The following is a 27,391-nucleotide window of genomic DNA, read 5'->3' as shown; positions in this document are numbered from 1 at the left end:
AGCAAAGTGTTTGAAAATTGACACCGCTTGCTAGTACTCCTTTATGGATATTCAATACTTCACCTTAATATATCATATGCTGTGTGTGTCCCATATTGAGCGATTCTGAGATGCCTAGAAGTTATAATACAGCTTTGCCTTCATTCCTGCTATCTGCTTTTTTACTTCCCTCCAAGAATGATTCAAGTAAGCCAGGAACATGCCCTCCTTCCCCTTTCAAACTGAAATGCTATGTGCATCAAGATGCCTTCTTAAGAAACCACACTAACTAAGAAACTGGAAGTTGGAAAAGTCAGGAAAACTACATGTGACCTGCTCTGCTAGAGTTTTTACAAGTACTGTCATTGGCTTCAGTGACAATAATAGATGGTCTTTAATTTTTTTCTTATGCTAAGCTACTTTCTCTCTCCCTCCTTGTTGGTAAACCTATCCCTTACACTGCGGTTGGTAACATAACTGTCTCTTTGAGCACTGCAATGGCCCTGCAGTGCCCATTGACAAAACAGCTTGGTGCTTTAGGGTGCATTAATGAAACAAAATTACTCACTTGGGTAATTCCTACAGATCACTAACTTTGTTGCTCATTAAGTGCATATACTTCTCTCCCTCCCCCCCATTCTTCTAGAGGCTCTTCACTCAACTGATTCAAATGGAGCTACTCTACAAATTTCATCTGGAAGTAACAGGTAAATCAAAGAGATGCTTTTAAAAAAGTTGGCATTTCCAAAACTATCATGGAGAACTAATCACTGCTGAATTAAAAGGTAAATCTTGCACTTCGTATTTAAAGTCACTATTTTCACATTTGTTTTTCTTTCTTTATCCCTCCTTCTCAGTGAAGCTCAAGAAAGTGTAGCAAAAGACTTTTTTTTTACAGTGGAAAAAGGAAACAAGTAAATGTGTTTGTAGGGGATTTTGCCTTTCATTTCAATATCTTGTGGTTTTGGCCTTATATTTTCTATTTAGAAAACACTTAAAGCAGATGAAACCTGAGTTTTCCTACTTCATTACAATTGTTTCCAAGAAGAAAGAAAAAGAAGAGAAAAAATAGAAAAAACACAAGGGTTCCAAAGCTGAAGAGGCAAATGTGGCAATTCTATTCTAAAATACCAAAATGAAACATCAGCCTTGAAACAAATGTTATTTATGGAATTATCAGAATGATGAAGCTGCAACCCAAAAATTACTTTTTCCCTAAATCTGTGAGCTTCATCTATTTTCTTCATCTATTTCACTTCAACTAGAAGTGAACAAGACAATATTAATGCTTCACCCTTGATGGAAACTCCAGTTCCCACTACCCTAGCAGGGAGCTGGCTGTCAAGACAGGGGGACGATAAGTCTGGTTCCTGCACGGAGTTGAAGCATCTTTGTAGCTGGGCACATAAACCTGCACCAGACTACTGCAGTGACAAAGCTCCTTGCCTGGGATGGTTTATGCCCAGGCAACCCCCGTACAGAAGGATGTGTGTGAGGCTGCTCACACATCTGTGCAGATTGCCTAAGAAAATGCTCTGCTGTCAGTGCTGGCAAGTTTGCTCTCATTAAGATAACTGATTTAAAGTATATCACCTCTTATAATAGATCAAAGAAGGAAAAGCCAGTGTCCCAGCAGGTAAGGCCAGACCTTTCCAGCCTTCAAACACAACCTACATCTTTTAGCACTCTGGAAGAGAAATGACACTGTAGCTGGGATGCACTTACACGAAACAACTGGAGTTGTACTGTAGCAGACTGCAACTGTCTGACAAAGAACTCAAGAGGGCAAGAAAAAACCCATGGAAATAGATGGCCGCTCCAGCCTGGCCTTATTTTCTTTCTTTCTGCACACTAGCCTTAGAAAATTATCATATGCCAAACGTTACTGAGTAACACAGCTCAGCAAGCTTGCAGGAACCAGACAGACTCAAAATAATGTTTTTCATTCAAAACACAATGAGGTCATATTTGTCTTTCATCTGGGATAATAAAATTATGCCTTGGCTACATCGGGTGGTTTCATGCTGAAGGCATCACTGCTGATCTTCATTTTTAAAGTAGAAGCATTCAACTTTTCATCATATAGTTTGGGTTGAGAGTAACTCTGCATGTTTGCAAAACAATCAGATAAGATCCAAAATGCCTTTCCGAGCATCTCCCCATACTAAAGAGAGATCTTGCATATAGGTACATGCACAATCAACTAGTAATGGTGTTCAGCAGAACAGAAGAAAATATACAGACCTTTCACATGCAAGTGCATGAAAAAAAATAAACCTTTGCTTCCAATAAGATGAGTGTAGGGGAGGGATTCCTGGTTGTCTTCTGAGTTATTTTCCTTACATAAAATAGACCTTTTAGTTCAAAACAACAGGTTGGTTTGCACTCTTCCCAAAGACTTCTTCAGCTTTAAAGTTAAAGCACATGTTTTAAAAGATGATAAGATAGATTCTGAAAATGTGCATTCAAGCAGCTGTTATACAAATAAATTGGACTTCTTCACACACATATCAACTACATGAACTGGGGGCTGCCTCTCTAAGAGACTTTCAAAGGAAGCTTTGTTGTGTTGCTAAGATCCAGACAAGGAATGCCAGCCTAGACAAGGTTTAAAATGGATTTAAAGCATTTTACCATCAGATACAAGTCCTCAAAGTGACTAAAGGGGGCAGGAAGCACTGGTATTTGAAACTCTTGAATTTTTATTTCCCAGCAGGAGGTGAGCACTCATGTCATTCCTCAGTGCCTGGGTGGACAATGTTTTTATTTTATTTGAATTGAAAAAAAAAATTAATAAAAACAATGCTCCCCAGTGGAACACAGTATTGTTTGGGTAAATAACACTTAGAAGAAAGCCAGTCCATTATTATCACTTGAGATTGGAGGCCCCTACTGAGACCAGTGACCCGCTGTGCTGGGATCTGTGTAAATACATGATGAGACACAGTCCTCGGGCCAAAGAGCTTGCAATCCAAACACACAAAGCAAACATGAGAGGTATTACAATCATCCTCATACTCAGTATGGGCCTCTCATAGTCTCTAAGCCCAAGGCCTCTCCAAAGTTAATGGAAACACTAGTTTCCTCCCCTTTTGTTCTCATTTTCCAAGCCCTGTGCTCAGCAGTTGAGATGTCCTGCAGGGCAGTCAGACAGGCTCTGCCCTGACCCGGAGCCCTTACCATGTCTGTGCTATCTGGGAGGAAAAATACAGCTGTGACTTGGTAGCAAGGATCCCCATCACTCAGGCCAGACGGACCGGCATCTGCTTACACCTCTTCAGAGCAGCTTCTCCTGTGCCATGGAGATCAGAGACACTGGAGTGACATCCACCACTGTAGGTGGAGGAAAACCAGACCTCCTTTTGCAAAGGCTGTTGTGATGATGTCTCTAGTTGCCTGCAGGTTGGTAAGCTGGTCTCCTCTCTGCTATCAAACAATGAAGCAGACAGAAAGACACCTGCATGTCCAGAAGTGATTTGGAAAGAAGCTTTTCTGCAGCACTTTCACTTATCTCCCTCCTGCTTTTGCAGCACACAGCACTTCCCTTGTCCCTTGCTGCCTGGTAGCACGACTGTGTACAGCATGGACACAAAGTGAGAAATGTCTTGAAGGACAGAACAACACCAATATCACCAGTGCCTGCCAGTGTTTTTCAACACTTGTTGAGCTAAGGCTTAACTCCAGAGCAGCTGAGGCTCGCAGGTGGTTCCAAGTAAGGGACTGCATCAAGCTCATCACACACCAACCATCCTGTTTTCACCACCATTCACTGGTACATGTGAGCTGCACAAATTTAAATGTAACCCTACAGCTTGTCTGGTTTTAAACTCATGGGTTACTTTTCCAAAGCCAGTTAAAGCGGACATGGCATTATTATATATTTGGATTATTATGCTGCCTAGAGAACCAGCGGCCCAACTTGCAGCTTATACTTTCTTGTTGTCATCTAGGCTATTATATTATTTTCAACACATCATTTACTCTGTGTAATAACTTATTTTCAAGATTAAACCTGGTAGTTACAATGAAGATAATGTGAAATACTAAAACTCATTAACTTCTAATAAGAAAAAGAATAAGCTTTTTACCCTGTAAATACACATGAAAAGAAAAGTTGTGCAGTTCAGCCTACTGCCGTAAAACTCACCAAGGAACAAAAACTCCTGAGCTATCTCCCTGAACTTTTCACCAATTAGATGTAGTCACGTTAATTGCTGTGAAGAGAATTTGGCAAATAGATGGTGCCTTCCAACAATAGCTTTATTCATTCCAACCCTTCCTTTTTAGGGTAATGATGAATTGGCCACTTGTTCCACTGCTCTACCCAGAAATCAAAATGTAAACTTGGAAAAAGCAGAGCGCTGTTGGGCAGTGGGAAATTGTAGATGGTAACTGACCAGTGTGTCAACAGTATATCAATGCTGGCAATGTATTTCCACATGAAGCAGCACTCTACAAAGGTTGCTTTACTGCACAGGCCTATTTTTAGGGAAAATTCAATCAATGAATTCTGGAAACGGGAAGGTCTATGCTGAAAAAGTGACCTCAGACTTGACAGAGTGGTTGATCTTTCCATCGAGGTACTGGACTGGGACTTGGATGAATTTTGCTTTGTGTCTAGAAGAAAATACATCTGTGCACCAGTTCATGCTGAATAACAGAGAAACTATGGTGCCTATCCTTAATCCGGCTCATCTATTTAAAATGCAGATTCCTCAGAACAAAGACTCTGATTGCACAGGGCACTGAAAATTGGGTGCCCAGCTTCGAGTAAGACTTTTGTGCACTACAACCACACTACAGGATCTATCAGAGTAGACAGCAATGCTCACTCTTGGCAGATACTGTTTTCCCACTCAATACACTTTATTCTGAGATAAGAGAGAGGAACAAACACAAAAAACTATAAACCTGAGGGGCACTACTAGGAGTTACTGGGCTCACTGAATTCTGTGTAAAAAGGCTGCTTCATTATTCTAGCAGATAATAATAGAGCAGCACCTAGCAGATTAAAATTTAGTGTCAGAATTTAATACCATAACTGTTCAATAACGAAGTTTTATTTCCCTTCTATTTTTATACCATTATCAGGAAGTAATATTCTCTTCTAATTTGAAAAGGAGCTGCCATTTTTTTATAATGAATTTTTATATCTGTGTCTTCAAACTTACATATGACTGCCACTAGATTAGTTTTTAAAGAAAAGGATTGCTCTGAATGGTTTGTTCACTGCCTTTCCATTGGTCAGTATTAAATTATTTATCATCAGGCTGATAGAATTCAAATCTAAACTTTCAGAGATTGGGCTGACACAGGAACTGAAAACCTGTATCGAGCCCTTTTAAAATATTTATCATACCCAGGTCAGTGAAATGAAATAATGTGTGGAAATTGTTACTTCAGCTAACATTAGCACACATAGTAAGACATCACTTCTGACGGCTCTCTCATGTCAAAACACATGGAAAGGGAAAACCTCTCTAATATGTCATTCAGGATGTGGCAGCTGATCTGCTCGTATCAATCCTGACCACTGTAATGCAAACAGGAGTTCTGATTTATTTTGAGGGTGAGGGTAATTTACAAGATGTTGTATGTAAAAAGCTACATTCTCATTTTACTGTGTTCAAAACTAACTGTTTTAATCAAAGACTGTTTATAACAAGGTTGATAGGGTTACTGAAACAGAGTTTTTTTCATATACATATAACCCTTTTATATTTCCAGCTTTAAAGACCATAAAAAAGGATAGCAAAGATGAAAGAAATAAAAAGAATGACAGAACTAACTCCTATGAGCCACAATCTATGTCAAAGCAGAACTAAAGTGATTGACAGCTTGCATTAGTAATAAATAGAGTGGGGAAAAGCTGCCAGGAATCCATAACAAGGTCAAAGCCTTCCAATAAAGAATTACATTAGCCACAAATCCTAGGTGGAACTGAGTATACACATCTGCAATGTGACTTAAACCACGGTACTGTTTCTACTGTCCTATTCTGACCCTTTCCCAGGCTTTATCCCTGGGCTACAGTAAGTTCTGACTCTTTATCACATCTGCCATAAAAAAAAGGTGCCACGCATCAAACTGCCTTATCAAACTGTTCATAAAAAACAAACAGCAGAGGAAGGATTTGAACGGCACATCCCTAACGGTGCACATAAAAAACTTTCTGAACTATTGGTATGGTAATCGCTCTCCTTCCAATTTCACAGCATTCTCATACACGCTTGACATGGAAGAGAAGGGGATTTTGCATATTAAAAGCAGTATTGTACCCATGATTTGTGCATGCATCACCCTGCTCACCTCAGAGTTTGGAAACACTTTTGTGAGCATGGTATTATTCAGGAAATGCAATGTATGCATTTTTGATGTACAATATTTTAGTGAATGGATTCAGGTGTCAGAGTGCATTATTTGTACTATGCCCTGATGTGCTACTGTTTGTCTGGCATCTGGAAGAATAAGAATACTATCTCTTACTGTGAGCTCCAAAGGGCCTCATTTGATGTAAATGGAACCATTTTATTATATCAATATTACCCCACTGAATCAAGCTAGAGATGAGCATTGATACATGGGAACTTATTCATTTTCCACAAAGAAAATGCAAATACTGCATCTTTCAGTACACTTTGTGAATCTTCTGTGAAAGTTTAGAAGTACATACTCACCCCTCTACTGTTCCTAGTTTTTAGTTAACGTAAAATACTTTTTAATAAGTCACTTATTTCCAGTTTGATTTTACTTATTTCATCAGAAAGTCCAAGTGGGATCATAATCAAAAAACCCAAAGTGAACCTCTAAAAGCAAAGTGTTTTGTTTTTTTTTCTCATTCATGTACGGCAGAAACTTGGATACATAATGTTGTAAATGAACTACCCTACTCGTTCTAACTCAGTTCTACTTCAGTTCTAACTGAAAACAGAATCCAGCTTACAGAACCCAGTGGGAAGAGAACTGGGAGCTATGGGACCAAAACACACTGGTGCAGATGGATCCACATGACACCTCCAACTCCTCAACATTTCCAGTCTCATCTGCTATCTGAGGAAAGCTAATTTTACTATCCCGAGAACCAAGCAGTCAGAAAACATGAGGAAGTGGGATTTTTCTTTTCCTTTCCCCCTGTCCACCTCTGAGCTTGAAAGGGTGCCAAAAGGCATATCCTGATTTTCCAGAGCTTTACAGCACATGCACAGTCATTCACACTATGTACAAGTGTCACAACATCACCTCAGGATATATCCTCTAGGGGAAGCCCCTGTGAGCAGGTCAGCAGTATAACCACTTGCAGAGCAAAGAAGATGAACCAGAAACATGAGTCTCTGCAACCCAGAGAAGGAAAAACAGCTCCACAGTCTGTCAAAGCCATGCCTATTTAGAAAAGACCTAAGACTGCTCTAACTGTAGGGGCTGTAGGAGCATGACAAGTAAAACAAGCAATAGTGAAAGGGGCAGAGATAAAAACTGAGTACAATCACAAAAAAATGGGCAGTATTTTACTAAATGATCTTCAGCTGCTCACAAACTCATAGCAATCTCCCTGCACTATACACAGGACAAAGCGTGACACAGCACTACTGGTGCTAGAGGCATGGCATGGCTTGTAGGCACCTACTCAAATGATTAAGGCACAAATAATCCACCTCTCTGGACATGACTACTGCACCTCTGTAAAGAAAGACAGACCTGTGGTTACAGCACTGTTCTGACACTTCAGAAAACTGGTTCGATTCCTGTGTCTGTCTGGGATTTAACGGGAAAACAATTAAATTCCTGTACTTCTTCCCTGTTTTTAATACAGATAGTATTGTGAGACTCCAAGCATATTTACATTCATCAGATTTAAGTTAGAATAACTGGTGCCACAGAAGTACACAGATGCTAATGAAAACCACAAGCAGACACTTAGTTTGACTGCTACTGCCATAACAGTAAAAAGGAGCCATCATTATTAATAATGGCCAGTTACTCTGAAATAGTTTTTAAAGAAGTATACCTAAAGACACATGATGAATTTATGGCACACCACCAGAGCCCTTCATGGATATAAAGATGTACTTCAGCACATGACTTGTTTTTTGAACAAGGAGAAACCTGTCTAGTAAAATATTAATAAAGCTGAATGCTGAAACATAGGTTTCTTCCTTACAATTGATTTTAAAATGGGGCGAAAAACTCCATTTGGAGTGGAAGCCTAAACCTTCTCTATATTTCTGTCTAATGTGAGCTTCTTTTAATGCTGTTGATTTTTGCCAGTTACATAATACACTGCTTTGTGGATTAAAAAAAAAAAAAAGAAGGCATTAAATCTATTTAGGATTAAATATCATCTTGAAGGATCTTATGTTAAGAATGGAGCTAAATCCTTAAGCAGCATCCACCCTTAATTATGACATTTGTAGGTATTAAAGAAAAAAAAAGGTGCTTCTTTGAGTGATAAATGGACCTGAAGATCTTTCACAACATTCACTATAAATCACAAAAGGCCATTAATAAACACTCAGAAAAAATGACAGTTGCAAGTATCTGCTCCCATACTTTGCCTAATACTATCAGTGTCATGTTTAAACCTGACATCTTAAATCTTCAGCACGAAAACCCTTTAAGTCAAAAAGCTCAGCTATTTTAAACAGAATTTCCTATGCTTGTTATTTTGAATGACAGCAAAAGGAAACAGAGAATCTTTAATTCCTTAACCCTACCTGGCTGCAAATCTTGCCTTTTTCATCCACACCAAAATAAAGTGAAGATCCTATTAGCTTCCACACCTACTTGCTGGGATCTTGTGGGTAAAGAGTTGTCACGTCTTCCAGAGGGAGCTAGTGGTGCTTAGCACCTTCAGGATGGAGCTCTGTGGGAGTTTAGTCAAAACACTGCAAGTATGAGGACCACACTGCCTGTGAGCATGCTGAGGACGAGTCTGGAGCCACCTTTGATTTAAACGAGAGAGATGAACTAGGATCACCAGAAATAACACTGGGTGCCTTCCTCGTGTGTGTAACTTCAGTACTCCATCCCTGGCTTGCTTAACCTGAGAGAAACTGGGATGCCTTGCAGGGGGAGTTAAAACCTGACCTGGAAATGACTGCGGACAAACGCTGTGTTCCACAAGATGAGATCAGGAAAAGAGAAGTAGAGTGACCATAACCCTGAGTATAAAGTGGGTTTTGTTCATGGGGTACTAAGAAAAGTGATATTTTGCCTGTTTTTTGTTTTTTTGTTGGGTTATTTTTTTTTTTTTTTTTCAGTATGGCTAAAATAATACAGAACTTTAGGGTTAGCTAAATTATTTCTTTGTAAAACCCTTCCAGCTAAGAAGCTTTTATTCTGGTCACTTATATGTCTGAGTTATAAGAAATGGATTTTTCAACATTACCACCATCCATTTTTTCCCCAGACTGATGAAGGGTTATTGTATCAGCAATGACTTGCTGAAGGTCTGCCAACAAGCAAAGGTCAGGAAGATCCAAACCCCTCACGGATACAAAGGTAAATAGGCAAAGTTCAATCTCCCTTGAACTTTTTATTGTTTTCTAATTGATCATCATCCCTTTAGTAAGGCGTAAACGTGTTCTTCACATATCTGCCCAGACACCCTAATTCTGTGTGACATGGTGGTTGCCTGTTACGTGAGATCTGAAGCTCTCTTGCTTGTTAATGACAAAAATCAGTAGCAGGATGTCACTCTACTAGCAGGGAAGTAGAGAAGTATTGACTTATTTTCTGCATTAGAGTTAAAAGCCCTCTATCCTCTAATTTTGCTTACACTGTTCGGGATACAATGGACAATAAAGCTAAATTAACCAAGAACAGAGCTCAAAAGTCAGCCTGTACAGTAGAAAGGAGCACAAATGGTCAAAGAGGCCGAGCAGGATTGACTGCTTCTGCAGCAGGGCTCCAAGGTGAACATCACTCATGCTTTCATTCACTGCAAATATGCAGGGAGAGACAGAGACACTGTTGCCCACACCTAAAAGGCTTACCCTGAATTTCAGATCAGTTCTAAGCTGTATCCTGTTCAGTAATAACATTTCTTGGCCAAGTTCTCACTCTTCTTTTGCACGCAGCAAAACCTACAAGGCCAGTCTGCAAGTTCAGATGATGCCTTCAAAACCTGTAACAATTTAACATCTATTCAACACAGTTTCCTTCTTTGCTTTTTAAATGAAACAACATCCCTAAATGTTCTTGTAAGTAAGCTGTGCAGAGGCTGCTGAGTGAAAACGGTGTGTGGCAGCATATTCCTCCCACCATGCTCAAGTCAGGCTGGATTCCTGCACCAACAGACTGTCAATGGGAGTTTGACATGGGCAGAGTTCTGAAGCTGAAAGCTGTACTTGCTAGTTTGGAAGTGGAAAGGCTGTTATTTTTGAATCTGAATTCATAAAACACCACTTATCATCTAGGTTACAGATGGACTCAGGATCCCACACTTGGCTCCAGAGTTTGGATAACTCACACTGCATATCTGGGGTTTGGGTTCAAGCCCATCTTGAATATAAAATTAGAATGAAAGAAATACATGCAAATACCAGGCATACTATAAGACACTGCCAGCTGTTTTCTTCCACTTACAAGACCGTTTCTGAGAAAGCAATGTGTTTTTTTAAGTATATGGTGGAATACGGGAGTGATGACAAGCTGGTATCCCTGAGTTCAGTGTGAACCTGACCTCATTCTCAAGCTTAGAGTGTCTCTTGTTCCTGACACATGCCTTCCTAGGCCTCTCAGGCTACATTCTTTATGAAGTTTGATGAGAAATGGAACAGTGTGCTCACAACCTTTTTTTGGATCTCTCCTTGAAAAATATCTGTGTTCTATCTGTGCTTAAATGACAGCCTGATACTTGTATTCCAAGAAAATCCATGCCAAAAGTCCAGATAACGCTTAACCCACAGGCTGGTATACACAGAGCTGGCCTTGCGGGTCATGTTCCCAACTGAGTAATGGACTCACTATATTATCCCTGGCAATCTCACACGCTGGAATTTTCAAACAAAAGCAAACAAAATCAACTTTTGTTTTGTGACTTGATTATTTTTTAATGCTACAGCTTATTCATTTTAGTTTATTAATTTGTTGGTCCAATGGTTTTTATGTGCTGCGATTCAGAATAGGTCTCTCTCTAGTATCATGTTTTATACAGATATGGGAAATGAAATGCAAGTCTGATACAATTACGGTTGTATGCCATGCAAGACAATACTGTAAACACGACGACAGCCTGAAAAGCTGCTTAGCAAAATGATCTTAATATACAAGGCAGTGTGAAAATGTAAAAAGAATCTATAATGACAACAAAGATTAGCCATTTGCTCTCTAACCTTATTTACAGAAGCAATCAGAGGTATTCAGGTCGAGTTAATGACCCTGTCTCCAATTAATTCAATTGTCTACAAACAACACTGATGCAGCGGTTGTCTCAGACTCTGCCACATAGTCTCTGAGGGAATACGGAAGACTCCATTAGAAGTGACAATAATAATGCATTTATTACTGAAACACCATTGTATTATAAATAAATTCCTGATGTTAAATTATGCTCCATGCTTTAACAGAAATTCAATTACTGAAATAATAAAAAAGACAGTGTATTTGCCAAGTGCTTGGACTATAATTTGGCTGCTTAGTTACCAGCAGTTGGCTGTTTTGCAATTTCTTGTTCACAGAATATTTCTTTTGAATAAATGCCAGCCTTTTTCATACGAATTTCATGAACAAGTTGCAAAATGAAATTTTGAGCTTTTGAATCCAATTATGAAAGACATAACTAAACCCATTATTGAAAAAATATTCTTGAAAGCCCTTCTTGCTGTTGTTTGGCTCTGTGTAGTAATTGAGGTAAGCACAGGTGCTGTTCATTATGGGCCATTGTGCACCATCTGAATTCTGGGAACTGAGGAATTTAGACGGTTTCAACTCTGTTTGTGTGAATAACAAACAGGCGTGATTCCGAGGTTGTTTGTACAAGCTTTCACATCGGTCTTGTGGGACTCCTAAGACACCTGCTTACCCTTTTGAAGCCAAACCAGTATCATTTACGTTCTGGCTATTCTTCCTACAGTGATTTTTGCAGGAGCAACGTATTTCCCCACCTCTCTTCCCTCAAGCTGCTATCAATGGCAGAAGTAGAAGCAAAAGAAAACAAGGATAAAACAATCATTCAGTGGGAACAAGAAGCCTTTTGGCTTGATGAGATTCAGGCACCACATCTCATACTTAGCATCAATCCCTCTCTCAAATAGTTACCTGTGATAGGCTGTTAGGCATAAAATACATTTAATTTTTTTCTGCAAGTACCAATCTGTCATCTCTCTTTGGGGCTTGGCCATGTATTTATCTTGCTAATGCCTCACCCATTGTCTTCAGATGTTTTACATGTAAGATATTAAGAGATGCATGCGCCCAGCATCCTGCTATGTGAGTGCAAATGAAAAACTGCTGACAGTCGTATTGGATCCCAATGTGCCTGCAGCCATATGGCAGCATGTACATGGGTCCTGGCTCTTCAAGGGATCACAGACTCTCACCTCTGCATATTTCAAAACGTGCTGTTTCAACTATATATTTCTGCTGACAGTGATTATTTACTTTGAACTACTATTTGTTGATGTATTGCTAGCACTTATCAGCAGAGATGTTATCAAAACATCTGGGGATGGAGTGTGTATGTGGAGAGCAGCAGCCAGGCAGCCCAAAGGAAGGAAATACAGAGGGGAAGCTCTTGCAGTCTCAGTATTAAACTGAAAGGCTTTTTTTTTAAATCCTGACACTGATTGCAGTGCAACTAAAACTGCCACAGTTGACGTACTTCAGGGAACATATCGAGCTGATGGGAGATGCTATCAGGCAATACTTTGCAGAAGTCAGCAGGCACAAGAACTTCTTGAGCAGGTAAAAGATTCAGATATAATCCTACATCTACAATATGATTTTCCAAAATTGGCAGCATCGAAAGTTAAATCTTTGAATTAACCCCTGTGAAAAGCCAAGTGCCATTACAACCACAGACCTTAGTGCCACCTCAAAGTCAAGTTAAGACTTGGAAAGAGGAAATGATCTCATACAAGAACCAAAAATTAGAGAAAAGCAACTGTTTTCCTGACCTTCAGGAGAAACAGGCCTACAAGAAAGCAAGCTTCTAATTTCAGTGGGCTGCAGGGGTGAGGTTTTCCGGCATTTGAAACTGGCTGGCAACACTGGAAAGGATCATATTTACACAGAGGAAGCCTACAGACTTCTAAAGGGTGTTGAGCTGGCAATGAGGGACAAAGTGGTATCCCTATGCACAGCACCTGACTTTGTGATGAACGGCAGCATCCTCCTTTGGCCAGGGAACCAGAAGGAATCTGAACAGAAGCGGATGATACCTTCCAGATGTGGGACTAATTACCCACATATTGGAAAAGGAGAATGAAAAGGAAAAGATAAAAGGAAAAGGAAAAGAAGAAGTAAAATGAAAAAATGATTTTTTTTTTTGAAAGGAAAAGGAGAAAGGAAAAGGAAAAAGAAAGAGGAAAAAGAGAAAAGTGAAGAAGTTGAAGGAAGCTGAGAGCACTCATCAGGTCAAAACCACTTCAGGAACTTATGGGGAGGGCAATATTAGCATAGCAGAATACACACTGAATGAAGGTCAGCAGCAAAACATTTGCAAGGATAAGAAACAAAAAGAGTGTTGTTGGGGAAGATGGATACCAAAATTATGCCCAGGCTTTCAAGCTCCAATTCCAACATGAAGCTGAACTCCCAGAACAACCACAAAGCTACAGAACTTGTGTACAGGTACTGTTTTTCACTGGGAGTGTGCCATGGTTTAATACACTGGTATCAATTACTTCTGGTTTAGGCTTTCTTAATGGTGACCATAAATGAAGCTCATTTATACCCTGCAACTTGTAAGCAAGCAGTAAACTAAAATCCTGGAAAAAGCTAAGTATCAGCTCTGAGAGAAACACTTCAAGGCTCTGGGACTACGTACAGCCCTGATTTTTGCTGTATTTTGTTCAACTTGTATATGTATGCAATTAGTACAATCATCTCCACAGGCACCCACACTTCTGTACAACAAAAGGTGAAACTCAGGAGAAGCACATTTCCTATGGACCTTGCTCAACTTAGAAGCTGCTCCTCACATACAGGGAAGCTGCTCATCATCTGAAAAGAAACAGGTATTTAAGTGGGATAGGCATGATAACTTGCCACAGCCATTCCTTTCTTCTCGCTAAAGCTGGCTAACAAATGAGAGTAAATAGACTCCGACCTTTAAAAGAAGGCAAGAACCACAGTGCCAGACGTGGGAGGCATTATGTACAAAGAAAGATTATTTGCAAGTGCGGCTTTAAGGAAGAGTCCAAAAGAGAAAAGAGAAAACAAGTAACAATGAAAGGGCAGCAAGACAAAGTCTGCAAGAGAACAGAAGAGCTAGGAGGTCTTGAGAGGAGACCTGGAGAGATGCAAGAACACACAAGTAGCCACAGCCAGAGTGGGAGAAAGGGAGGCTGTATTAAACAATTTGCCATTTTTTTACAATAGGAATGAGTAACCCAGAGTCTGTGGGCTGAAGACAGTCTTACATTTCATATAGGCCTGGACCAGATGATTTTTTTGAGGTATTACAGCTAGGTAACACTATGGAAGCTATAAATATTTGACCCAGCTCTGGAAAGACTTACTCAGCTTCCAGATTGCTTCTAGAGAGACTTAACAGATCACCCTGTCACTCCTCACTCCTACTGAAGAACCTCCCTCCTCTGTGGAAGCTTAATTCACTGCACATCTCAACACAACCAGGGAAAGCAAAGTCTTACCATCCCAATCGCTGTCAGCATAGCTTTGTATATTTCTTGGTAAAGCACTGATAAGAGTGCTGCATAATGGTAAGTTATTCAAATATGGGATCTGAAATAAGGCTTGAGATGCTCAGAGATAACGGGAAAAGGGTGACACTAACAGCAGTACAGGCAGACGTTTAGGCAGATTATAATTACATAAGTAGCAATTTGGCTGGGACACCAGGATTAACACCCTTAAATTCTTAGGAGAAAGCAATGAAATCCTTAATGACTGCAAATGGCAAGGACCTTTGCTTTATACCAAATTTAAAGCAGCAACTCTTACAGCACAGTGGCCTCTAACACAACATAAAGTCATTGTTTCAAAGGTGATATGGGAAAACAGCCACCTAGTCAGCCCCAGAACCATTCTACAGTGCCCAAGTGACCTGGAGAGCACGTCCTTCCAAGCACTGCCATGGCCCAGCTCTACACAGCTTCAGAAAGCTGAAGAAGAACAGCATGAGTAGGCATGGCTGTGGGCCAATAGAGCATTTAGCTATCATTATTCCTACAGCAGATTCCCATGTACTGCAAAGTACGCTTAATGAGGAATGTTAATTTATATCCATTCACAACAGCGTAACAGGGCTCTAACACTGACCAATCACGGGCCTGAAGGGTTTTAAAACATCGGTGCGCTATGGGATCAGAGAAAGTTACAGACATGATAACATCTAATAAATCCAATAAAAATGGAGATCAGCCAAAGTAAGTTCCTGCATGTCAGATATTAAATATGAGTAATGTTGTTTGACAGTGTTCCACAGAAGGTGCATTGGAGTCTCACTTCTTTCTTATCATTATCACAGAAAGAGAAAGGTAAAGCACTGCAGGAATATAAATAATTTGAAAAGCCTCGTAGACAATATTCTACTGTGCGCCTCATTTGCACTTAAAAAAACCTGCCCTACAGACCTTATGTACTTTTAAGATTCATCTGAAAGATACATGAAGAAGTCTCCCAGTCAAAAATGTACATATTTAATGGAATTAGATCTCTAGGCAAGAAAATGTCAGAAGAAAAGGAGAAATATTAAAGTGAATGCAGGGTGCTCCTTTCTAGTGCTTTCCTGCTTTGATAAATATCTTCTGGGATGTCATTTACTAGAAAGTCATGATTTAACAAAAAGAAAAACTGCAGTATAAAATATACTCTCTTTATTGCTGAAGTAAGTTGCTATTTTCAAATTTTCCCTCTGTATTCTGCTTTTGTCAGCCAGAGGCCTTGATATTTGCTTTTATATCATCCCCATTGAAAATGCAGTGATTATTGTGAAATATTCAATTGCAGAGCTCTTCTGATTACATGGCAAGGGGAGATCATAGGAATCTGTACTGCCACAGCCCTTTCTCTGCCTTCCAGTCTCATACGAGGGCAATCAAACTTAAAAAAAAAAAAAGAAAAGTAAAAGACCCTGATTGTAGTGTTCAGTAATCACCCTGGGCCCAATGGGCTTGAAAGAAATCCTCTTTATTCAGTCACATCAGATTCAGCTGCCTTTGCTGAACAGCAGCTGAGCATCTGCAGTGCAGAGGCCCATGGCCTGATCCTGTCTCGCAGTCAGGTAGGGGTACTGCAATCTATTCTAACTTATTTGGAGGGTCTGGTGATGTAGAAGGTTGTACCAAAGATCTTCCCCCCAGCAGGATGTGAAAAGTGCAATCCTAATTAGCTCTTCTGTGGAAAGCATAGTAGAGCTCTTAGATATTTTCCCCCAGGATAACATGACAAAAACAAATTCTCATTAAAATTGGCATTACTACCTGCAAGAAAATTCCAAGCTCCCCTCTAAAGTAACACACTTCTATCAGGAAAACTCAAATAAAATATTTTGAGTTAATTTCATCCACAAAGAAATATTCTGTTTCATTAAATTGACTTACAATGCTTTATGTAATCAATTAAGCCCAGAGTGAGGTCCCTGTTGAGAGCTTTAAGTTGGCTGCATCCTGTCTGTGAGGGATGTCTGATGCAGTGCCATGCAAAGCCAGTGGAACCTTTCAATCAAATCAATAAAAGTATGTTGTTTTCAAGACTGTCAAAATATTTTGTTTGATTGGAGATATTTATGAAAAAGTACTTAATATAGCTGAATTCATGTGGGTCTCTTTTCTGCAAAAAATCGTCAATTTTCCAGACTACGCTAGAATTTTTCTCATTCCTATGCACAACCAACAGCTCTTTGTTTTTTCACATACTTTCACAGAAAGACCAAAAAAGAATTCACTAAGAGTTTCCAGGTTCTTCTTTACATCTAGGTTTTGCAGTGGGGTAACTATTTGAGTGATATTCTTCTGCACACTGGTGTACCATCTAGGATGCATATATTACATATATATACGTATATATCATGAGAACATCAATACATTTATTCAACATGCAAAGTCTTCAACAAAACACCTTATGCAAATTCCTGTGCATTTCCCACAACAATTCACCAAATCCCAAGCAAAACTTTTAGTATTTGTTGTTTCAGGATTTTTAAGATCTCTAAATATTTGCACAGAGGCTGGAAAGTTCTGTCAATGACCAATACTGCAGAGATTTTGGGGAAAAAAAGGCAAGCACAGAAAATTAGGATTCCTATTTCAAATCTTGTTTTTAGGCCACTGGACTAGACTTCACCAGAGCAGTTTCCTCCTATTTTCTAAATGTAGAGGTTGTGAGTGCTCCATCCCTGGCAGTGTTCAAGGCCAGGTTGGATGTAGCCTTGTGTGGGATGGTTTAGTGTGAGGTGTCCCTGTCCATGGCAGGCGGGTTGGAACTAGATGATCTTGAGGTCCTTTCCAACCCTAACTATTCTATGATTCTATTCTAGAATGCTGCTGCAGTAAAATATAACCACAGACAGCCAGGATACCATTTATATGTCTTGTTGAATGCCTACATATGTTCATGTCTAACTCCACCACACACATCTTCCATACTGGTATTTTGTCACAGGTTCACTTCCAGAGCACAGGGCAAATTCACCCTCTAAGCGCCCACACTGTATCTCCTTAAGAGATGTTCTCTCTTTTCTGGCCATGCTGACTGTTTGGGTAACAAATGTTGATCCTTGAAGCATCCCTGTCATTATCTGTATCAACCTGTGCTGTACTGAACAGTATCATTTGCATTGCAGAGAAAAGTAGTTTCAGGCTATTCAGAAGCCAGACAGACACTTCTGTATCAGTTATACTCGCTTCACATCTTAAAAGACTTTTTTAAAATGCTGTTTGAAGAGTTGCATTTTGCAAAGTGAGAAGTGTGAAGGTCCCTTCCGTAGCTGCCTGGGACACATGATGACAGCAGGCGTGTGTTCAATCACATTTGCTTGTTTCCACATAGAATTCAACTACAACTGCATGTTGTGGAGGAACTGATCCAGCTAACATTAACTTGACTGAGAGCTGGAGCTGATCCTAAACCATACCCCAAAGTGCTGCAGCTCTGAAGTACAAAAAAGTAATGAAACAACACCAAACTTCCACAACTTCATAGGGAAGCATCATACTCCTCTTCCTTCTTTCAGTTCAGTTTTATTGAAAGTACAAATCCTTCTGGTGGCTGTAAAGAGTCTGAACTTTACTTCTAAACATCAGCAAGAGCTGCATGTCACTGACATAGTCCCTTAGTCCCATTTCTCATTGCCGATACTGTCTTTTAAAGCGAATGCTAGTAATAAGAAGTCTGTTTTGACTGGAACTCCTACCACTGAGCTAGAAAAGAATATTCTGTTTTTTTAATGTAATAGATATTTCCTTCACTAAAGTTGAATTGTTTCAGATTTGCATCAGTGTGACTCCTATGACTCTTGACCCTACTTTGAGAGTCTAATGCCATGATAAGCTTAGCTATGTAAGACAAGCCTTTATTTGCATTCTATTAAATAAGTAGGATTTTTTAAAAAATCAAAACTCTTTAATCCTGAGAATTCGCTTGCTTACCCCAAAGCAACAAACTGTCTGTCTTCTCTCTATGCTGCATACGTCATGGCTTCAGCCTTTAACCCCTCTTCTCATCTTGTCAGCTTTCTCTATTTCTGCATGTCGTGGTTTAAGCCCAGCCATAAATCAGACCACGCAGTCTCTGTCTCACTCTCCCCCTTCCCCCACAGCTCCCAGAGGGATGGGGAGGAGAATCGAAAGAATGTAACTCCCAGAGGCTGAGATAAGAACAGTCCACTAACTAAGGTATAACAGTTATAACCTTAGATGTAATATAGGTTATAATCACTTAGGTATAACCTAACTTAGGTATAACCACTACTGCTACCACCAATAATAATAATGACAAGGGAAATAACAAGGGAAGATAACACAACCACTCACTACCCGCCGACTGATACCCAGCCTGACCAAGCAGCGATCTAGCCCTTCCGGGTAACTGCCCCCAGTTCTGCATCCTGGTCACAACGTGCTGTGGTATGGAATACCCCTTTGGCTAGTTTGGGTCCAGTGTCCTGTCTCTGCTTCCTCCCAGCTTCTCCTCCTCCCTGAGGAGCATGAGACTCAGAAAGTCCTTAGACTAAACATGACTTTGCAACAACTAAAAACATCAGTGTTATCATCACTGTTCCCAGGCCGAAAATCAAAACCACAGCACTGCACCGACTACTAAGCAGAAGAAAAATGACTGTTACTGATGAACCCAGGACACTGCAATGCTTTGGAGTACAATTCTCTGCTGTGGCAATACCGAAGAAATCAATAGAGAGACACCAGAAGAGGTTTTGATTCATGGGACAAACCCTCCACTAGTATAAAATGATGCTGATCTAATGAAGCAAATGGAGATAACGCTGCTTTACACTACTTGAGAGCTGTGTGTTATGTCTGTAATGACAGACCGGCTATCAGTGGCATCTGTCCCTTTGCTTCCAGCACGCAGATGATTTTAAGTTGCCAGAAGTATTTGCTGCTACTATTAAGCACTATGAACTCCTCTCACACACTGGTTAGCCAGCCCATCAGCTGCAGCACTGCACTGACCTTGCTCCTGATACAGCTAACAGAGACCAGTGGCCCTCTGCTAGGAAAGGCTACCAGCAAGCCAGGACAAAGGATTATCTAGTGGCATTTAGTAATTAAGATTTCTATTTTTCCAGCCTGCAACAAGGGACACTGAAAGAAGTGGCAGAGATGATGCACACCAGCCTCCTGCTCGTTAACACTCACTTGGGGAAAGAGATAATTTGCCTTTGTCTTTCCGAGCAATGTTGAGAAATCTATTTCAGCAGCATCAGCCACATAAGATGATAAAAATGGTGCAAATCATGCAAAGGGAAAGAAGCTGCCTTAGCATGATTTGAGTTTATACGATGAATAACGTTGCTAATTAATTGGTAAAGTGCTATTTGTAACTGTCCCTCTCTGATAGATGGATTAGAACAGATGTTTTAATGTGCATTTTTTCTCACTGTTTCAGACATAAGAATATGTGCAAACTGAAAAAATAGAAGAAGTGGCATTCCAGAAGGCAGGCTCTGGGAGATAAATGGGGGTTGTGTAAGACAAAAAATGCCATGCTCACTTCCTGGAACAGAAATGGCCCAAAGAGCCCAATAACTTTCCCAATACGTGAAGTAAATGATGACATGAGTGAAATGCATTGTTCCTAAATGTAGATAAATAATGCCTAATCACTTCAAGCACTCATTTAGTGTTCTACAGTCCAGGATTTCAGCTGCTGTGAAGTAAAGAGCAATAGTTTAGGAAATTAAGAGCATGACTTCCTGTTAACCCTATCCTGGGGCAATGGCATGTCCCTCTGCTGAGCTGTCATAGGCCTGTTCTGCTTCATGCCTGGTGCCTGAGGAGGCCCAGCATGGCAGAAGCTGTGTATCTGTATGAAGAAGGGACTCTGATGATACTACACAGAGGCAGGCAGCAAAAACTACTGAACAGCCAGGCGGTCCTCCCAGAGCTGGCTAGCCAGGCTTCCTTGCAATGGGCCATGTCAGCCACCTAGAAGGTAACGGAAAAAATTCAGCCTACGTGTTTTCACTCCATTATACAGATGTGAACTCTTTAGGACAACCATCACTTAAAGATACTGTAATTAGAACCTGATCCTGCATAACTGAACAATCTTGCATCATCTCTTGGATGTTGGAGTGATGCAGGAGAGTCAAGACTATGTCCCAGTCCATTTACAGTACTGTGGAGAGCATCCCTAGGCAAAAGAGCTGCATACCTAAACAGCCCTGGCTGCACTTCCTGTCCTGATCTTTAGCCTCACCTATGGTGGCAGCAGCGAGGAAAATGGGAAGGCTCCCAGTGTATGGCAGCACATTAACTCTCATCTCCTGCACCCATAACTGAGACATTGCCCAGAGGCGCAGCACATGGGTATCACCAAAGGGTAAATGGCATCAGGCCTTTATCTTCAGTGCGCTGCAATCTGAAAAGAATTCTGCAATATCAATTCTTCTAATGCTATTAAAGGAGGCAGTATTACTTTTCATTTGTCCAAAGTAATCTGATTGAAGGTAACATAGCTGAAATTTCATTTCCTATATCTTTATTAAAGCAATGCGACTCTTTAAAGAGAAATGCTATCAGAAGAATAAACAGAAACTATTTTTATTGTTTAGATTTTTATTTTTTTTATAAAGGAAGCAAACGAGAAGGTAGACTGGCTCCATATTAGCTTCTAATCAACCATGACTCATAAAGATTCAAAAAAATATATATTAAAGGACTTGTAACTGCAATCTAATTAAGTTTCCAACCATGGGAGGGATTGTTTTAAATCTGGCCTGAGCCATTCTAGTTAGCCAGGGCATCTGTTAGCTCTAACTGAAGAACAAAGATTACATGTTAATTCAAAGGGTGTGCGCAGACACTTGTGGAATTGAATGGGAGTGACAAAATGAATTGATTTTATGGCGGGGCTTTTTTTGCTTTGTCACACACAACTTCCTCCAGAACACTCTGCTCCTATTGTCCTGCACTGGGACACAACCATCTTTTAAGAAATCTGTAGTTACGTGATGAAAAATGCTTGAAGCAGGGTGGCATGCTCAGGTGGTGTTTGCTCACAGAGACATTACTTTCATTAGTGCCTTTATTGCACATAAAGTAGCAAAACTTCACTGACAAAATATTACGAGAATATAGGAAGGCAAGCCTCAAAAGATGCTCAGATTATTACTGACAAATGTTGCTGTCTGACACCACCTTGCTCAGTAGTAAATGAACCAAAGAAGTGCTAATTGCTTTGAAGTTAATGAAGACTATACTGCCTTTCAATAATTGCTGTTTGTTCAGCTGCTATGATTATAGCTATCTCTTTCTAGTTGAGCAATGTAAGATGGCAGAATTTCCACCTTTTACAAGTTTTAAATCCCTGTAGAATTGACAGAAAAAGCTGTAACCCCAAATTGGTTTGCAATTTTCCTCTTTCTTTCCAGCAAGCTCTGTATGGTTATATTATGAACCTTGCTTCAAACAAACTGCTTCTGACTTTTATGATCCTTTTGTGATCTAAATGGCTATCTCATAAGATATTCCACTGCAGTTTCTTTTTCAATTGCTTTTACTGTGAAATGGCATTCTGGAGATTTCTGGGGACCATTTCACACTCTTACAGTATTGATTTGCTAAACCTGATGATAGGTTTATATTTAAGATGCAGTCCAGTATATGAACAAAGTGTAAAGTTTATGAAGAACAGATTCAGGACTTTCAGCAAGCCCATCTTCTTGATGCCTCTTTAAAGAAGGTCAGTGTTTTACACTGAACTTTTTAGTGCAGGTTGCTTATGGACTGTGTTTCTAATTGTTTTGGAATGTTTCCATTCCACTGAATTATGGTCACAGGAAAAATAGGGAGAAGATGACTGCTAGTAACTTCTAACTCTTCTCACCATAAGGTCAGAGCAAACACACAAAGGCACTTGGGAACCTAAATGGAAAAATGGATGTAAGATTGTTCCCTGAGTTCTCACTTCTGAGGATGGTAGAGGATAGATTTTCTCCTGGGTACACTAGAAAGCTGACAACAAAAATAACTTCTTTGGGCTTTGGTGTTGGAGGTACACACTTTTCTTTAAAAGACTGATCATTGTACAACGGTTATGGACCAAGAAAAAAAAAATCTTTCATGGAGTTACAGCATAAAAGTGAGTCAGAAATGCTTTTATGCAGAGAATGACAACCTTCTTCTGGGCCGAACCACAAGCCCATGGCTCTGCCTTTACTCTAGCAAATGTTAGTGAATTACAAGATGGGCCCAGGTAATTTCAATAAAAGCAAAATTAAGCAATCAGGCATGCACAAATGCAGTACAGAACACCCAAAGAGCTAGAGAATAACCCGACAGAGCTTGGGAGCTGAGTTCCAGGATATTTTGTTTAAAAGATGAAGACAATATGTGAACAGCACTGTACATGTGCCCAAGTGAATACAACTGTGCTAGTGTGCCCCAAATGCTAGTGAACTCCTGTAGGAGAGTGAAGGTCTGAGATAGCTTCCGGAGCAGAGACAGAACTGAGGTCTCTATACACCTGGTACAAGCTAGGGAGAGGAAAGGATAAATGCAGTGGAGGACACAGGACAACAGGAGCTGAATCCTTTACCTTGCAAACAGACTTTTAGAGCAGTGATTAAAAGAACATTTGATGTATCACAATTATGTTTTAAAAAATACAGAACAGCTCCTTTTAAAAGAGAAGCTGAAGTACGCATGCTACAGTATACATCTGGAACAATCCTCTACATACATTATTAGATACAAAGCTTTATTCTTGAATGTGTGCATGAATTTTGGAGTGCGTGCATGAGTGATGATATGATTGTATGTGACTGCTGAGCGAAGTCTAGACGAATTGCTTGTTGATATTAAATAAATGAAGAAATTCCTCTAGCAATATCTGGAATAAGTGAAGATAACTCTAGTTAGAACTGACCAGGGTCAGCTTTTGCTTACACAACAACCTTGCGTGCTCATTTCTTAGTCTAGTCTGGTGTCTGACTTCTTCCTCTCCCCTTCCTGTCACTTCCATTTTTTGTATCTCTGTCCCAAGTAGACTAGGATCCACACTACCCTCTTAAATGTCATGCAGACTAGAAGGAAATTTAGGATTTTTCTCAATACAATCTTCATGACAAAATAGGAATATATAAAACTAAAAAACTGCCAGTGCTGCAGGAACACTGATGGTGGGCATTATTTCATAAAATTCTTATGTGGTGCGTTAGCAAACAGACAATCAGAACTGCAGAGCCTTTAATTGCTGGTGAGGGACTTTGAAATGTGTTGCACTGAGTTGTTTGTGCATTTTTGTGGCTTGCTAAATGCAACTTTCACATATGCACAAAAGAACTGAAAAGTTCATACCCTCCATGATCTTTAGAATTCCACAAGAAGCCCTTCAAGATGAGCAGCCATTTCAAGATTTTAAAGGGTTGATCCATTCTGGTAAGCTGTTTATTATCACCACGCAAATTGCCCAAATCATCACCAGTATTATATCTCATTTTTATTATAGATCTGGCAAGAAATATCTGTCAAGGCTAAAGTCTAACTACTACTACAGTAGCTATATAGCAGACATTGACATTAACACTCCGGATGAGAGAACAGGGAGGTATGCTTGTTAAATTAGCAAATAAGAGAGAAGATGTGCAAGTATTTTGGAGGATGGGTCAGAATACAAAATTATCCTCATGAAGAGGAGGTAAGACATTGAAGTAAGAAGTGGAGGTATGAAACATCCTCCACATGAAGCAGAAGTAAGAAACGGGATAAAATTCAGTGTAGACAAGTTGGACTTTATCTTAAAGGTCTTCTTCAACCTAGTTGATTCTAAGTGCAAAGTAGTACAGTTTATTAGGAAAATTCAACAGCAAAATACAAGGTCGAGAATGACCAGGGAGGTAAGTTTTCAGAAAAAGATCAGATGTTATAATGGATTACACACCAAGCATTAGTCAATAGTATCAGGTGGGTGCAGAAAAAGCAACCACCTTCTTGGGATGAATAACCAGAAGTGTAGCTTGCGAAATATATATGGCCTAATTCTTCTGTCCTTCATGACAGGTATGGATTAATCTAAAGTACTTGTTTACCCAAGATGGCTGTTAGCAAGCTGGGAAATAAAACTACATTTTGCTTCCCTGCTTGTAAAACAAAACCAAGTTCTCTTTCTAAGGTGGTATATGACATCTGGCTATGTGCATCAAGGGTGGGAACTACTGTCTAAAGCAGCAAGGTGCTTCTAAGTCTGTCCTGTGGTATCCAGATGCTGAAAAGATTTCTGCTGAACATAATTAGAAAATTTTCTCATCAGCACCTAAAATTTAATACTTCAGGAATGTTTCTCTCATTGGTAGATACTGGCAAGACAGCGTTCATTTACCCTGTTTCACTTAAAAACAAAAATGCTTTAGAAGCATACCTGTATACCCTAATGTCCTATAGATTTGGCTCAGCTTTATCTAGATAGCCATATCCACCTCTCTGCCTGACTGTCCATATGTCTATCTATCTTCATATAGATCTATATAAATGAGACCTATACACCTGGATACATTGGAGATAGCAGCATACAGTGTTCCTGTCACACATCTCAAACTTCACCTTACTTTTGCATCTCACATCTATTTTCACCAGGTTAAAATCTGTAGTGCAGACAGATAATTTGCTTTAATTTATTTTTCCCCCAACAGTTTTTACTGATTTTTAATACAAAGCACTTTGGCCTGTTTGTAGTCAAAGATGCCTTTGTTCTGTGCACATATGGGTTGTGTACACAACCACAGCACTGCAGAAGGCACATTTCAGAACAGTCAGTAAGGTACTGTACCCTCTGAGTCAGCTGAAAATAAACTCAAAGTAAAGTTGGCAAGAATTATTCTGTGATTTTCTCTGTGAAATATACCAACAAGGTCTTTAAAGACTCAAACAAACACTACCAAAGCAAATTAAGCAGATGATATCATCCTTCCGTCTTGACTTCACGCCCTGAAACACTGAATGGAGACATGGCCAGGATCAGTTTCCCAGCTTTAGTGAAGCTAGTAACTGAAAATCAGTGCTTGTCAGCAGAATACAAATAAACAACACTCCATCAAGGTGGGACTCAACATCCATTTTGAGAACACAACTTTACAAAGAAGCATACTACCCGTAACAGTAGCAAAGCAATTTGGACTATGAACCTGCAAACTTTGTTCAACGTAATTCACATGTATCAGTCTCTTTCTTGCTAATGCTTTTGTCTGGATATACTGTCTGTCTGTCTTACTTTAGGAAATCATGCACCAGTTATGCTTCTTAAAATAACCAAAGACAAACAGAGCATAAAAAGTTTACCTTAAAGATTAAAAAAATTAATGCAAATACATGGAGAGGAGACTGAACAATCCAAAATACACAACGTTATTTTTCTATGGCTATTCTAGGTAAACACTAGCAGTGCATGGGCTACTTTTCAATGCTGGTATCAGTATCAAAAGACTGGAAAATCTTAAAACACTGAAAGACCATCTGTGCATGCTAGCAACTGCCAAATTTGCAACTGTGGTTTCTTCCCTACTAATTCCGTATTTTCCTGATAGATTAATGGGCACCATTTATCCAGAATAAATAAACGTGGAAGGCCAGCCTTCCCCCTTCACTGTGCCTCATCATTTTACTGATTTCTACCAGACCACTGAGCACATTAATGCAAGTAAGCAACTGTCTGGATTCAGAAATTATCACATTTGGTAGAGAAGGAATGCCAGTTTCTTTACAGACTGAAAGTCCTTGAGGTTAAAAAGAAATACATTCAGGGAACTCCAAGACTACAAACAACACAGATAAACTGCAGCTGAAGGATTTTTCTTTCCTTTACCTGACTGAAATGTAACCTATGTGCAGAAAAGCATAGATATTTTACACATACTACTCCTGTTTCACCATGTGCATTTGTCTCGTTAGTTCTTTTGAGAGGCATGTCAGACACATATTTAGACTTCTAGCTTGCTAATTTATGCCAGCTAGTGTAAAATTATAGGGTTGAGAATAAAGTTGTAGAATCAAACCTTTATATGTGTGTTGAAGGAAAATTTTCTACTATATACAGTAAGCCTTCCACAATCCACAATTTGGTAATCTTTCCAGTTAGTAATTTGCATTCCTGCATGTGCACACTGAGTTCACAAACTTACATACTTCACAGGTTTAGTAAGAGAATCATTTCAATGAGCTCTCATGCTATTCAGATTACACTGATTTCTATAAAATGTATTACTGTAGCTGTGCTACCACATATCTAATAGTGTGTTTAATCTACAAAAATCTAACTACATATATCTAACACATTATCTGCCACTTGGATGATTTCATTGTGTGTTCCTGGGGTGCTAATTGCAAATTTGGAATGCAAATAGTACATAATCTTGTTAAACACATTTCTTTGAGAAGAGATATGCCTTTGCTGTATGTCTGCTGTCCTCATTCACTGCAGCTCCAGGTTTTGCTAAAAGGTATAAGCTGATAAAGCCTGTTGGTGCATGCACTGACATGCCTTATCCTGAATGACATTTTCATGGCATATTATATCTAAAAAAACATAATTCTAAGAACTGGGCATTCCA

At 39.6% G+C, this 27,391-nt stretch overlaps 1 protein-coding gene across 4 annotated transcripts in view; it reads right to left on the bottom strand.

Annotated features, from left to right (window-relative positions):
* AFF2 (ALF transcription elongation factor 2) overlaps positions 1-27,391 on the bottom strand; it is a 371,177-nt gene that overhangs the window by 43,409 nt on the left and 300,377 nt on the right. The window lies entirely within an intron of this gene.

Source organism: Lathamus discolor, chromosome 9, assembly GCF_037157495.1.
Source record: "Lathamus discolor isolate bLatDis1 chromosome 9, bLatDis1.hap1, whole genome shotgun sequence".
NCBI classification, from domain to species: Eukaryota; Metazoa; Chordata; class Aves; order Psittaciformes; family Psittacidae; genus Lathamus; species Lathamus discolor.
The sequence above is the reverse complement of the archived record's forward strand: the minus strand, read 5'-3'. Positions and strand labels throughout refer to the sequence as shown.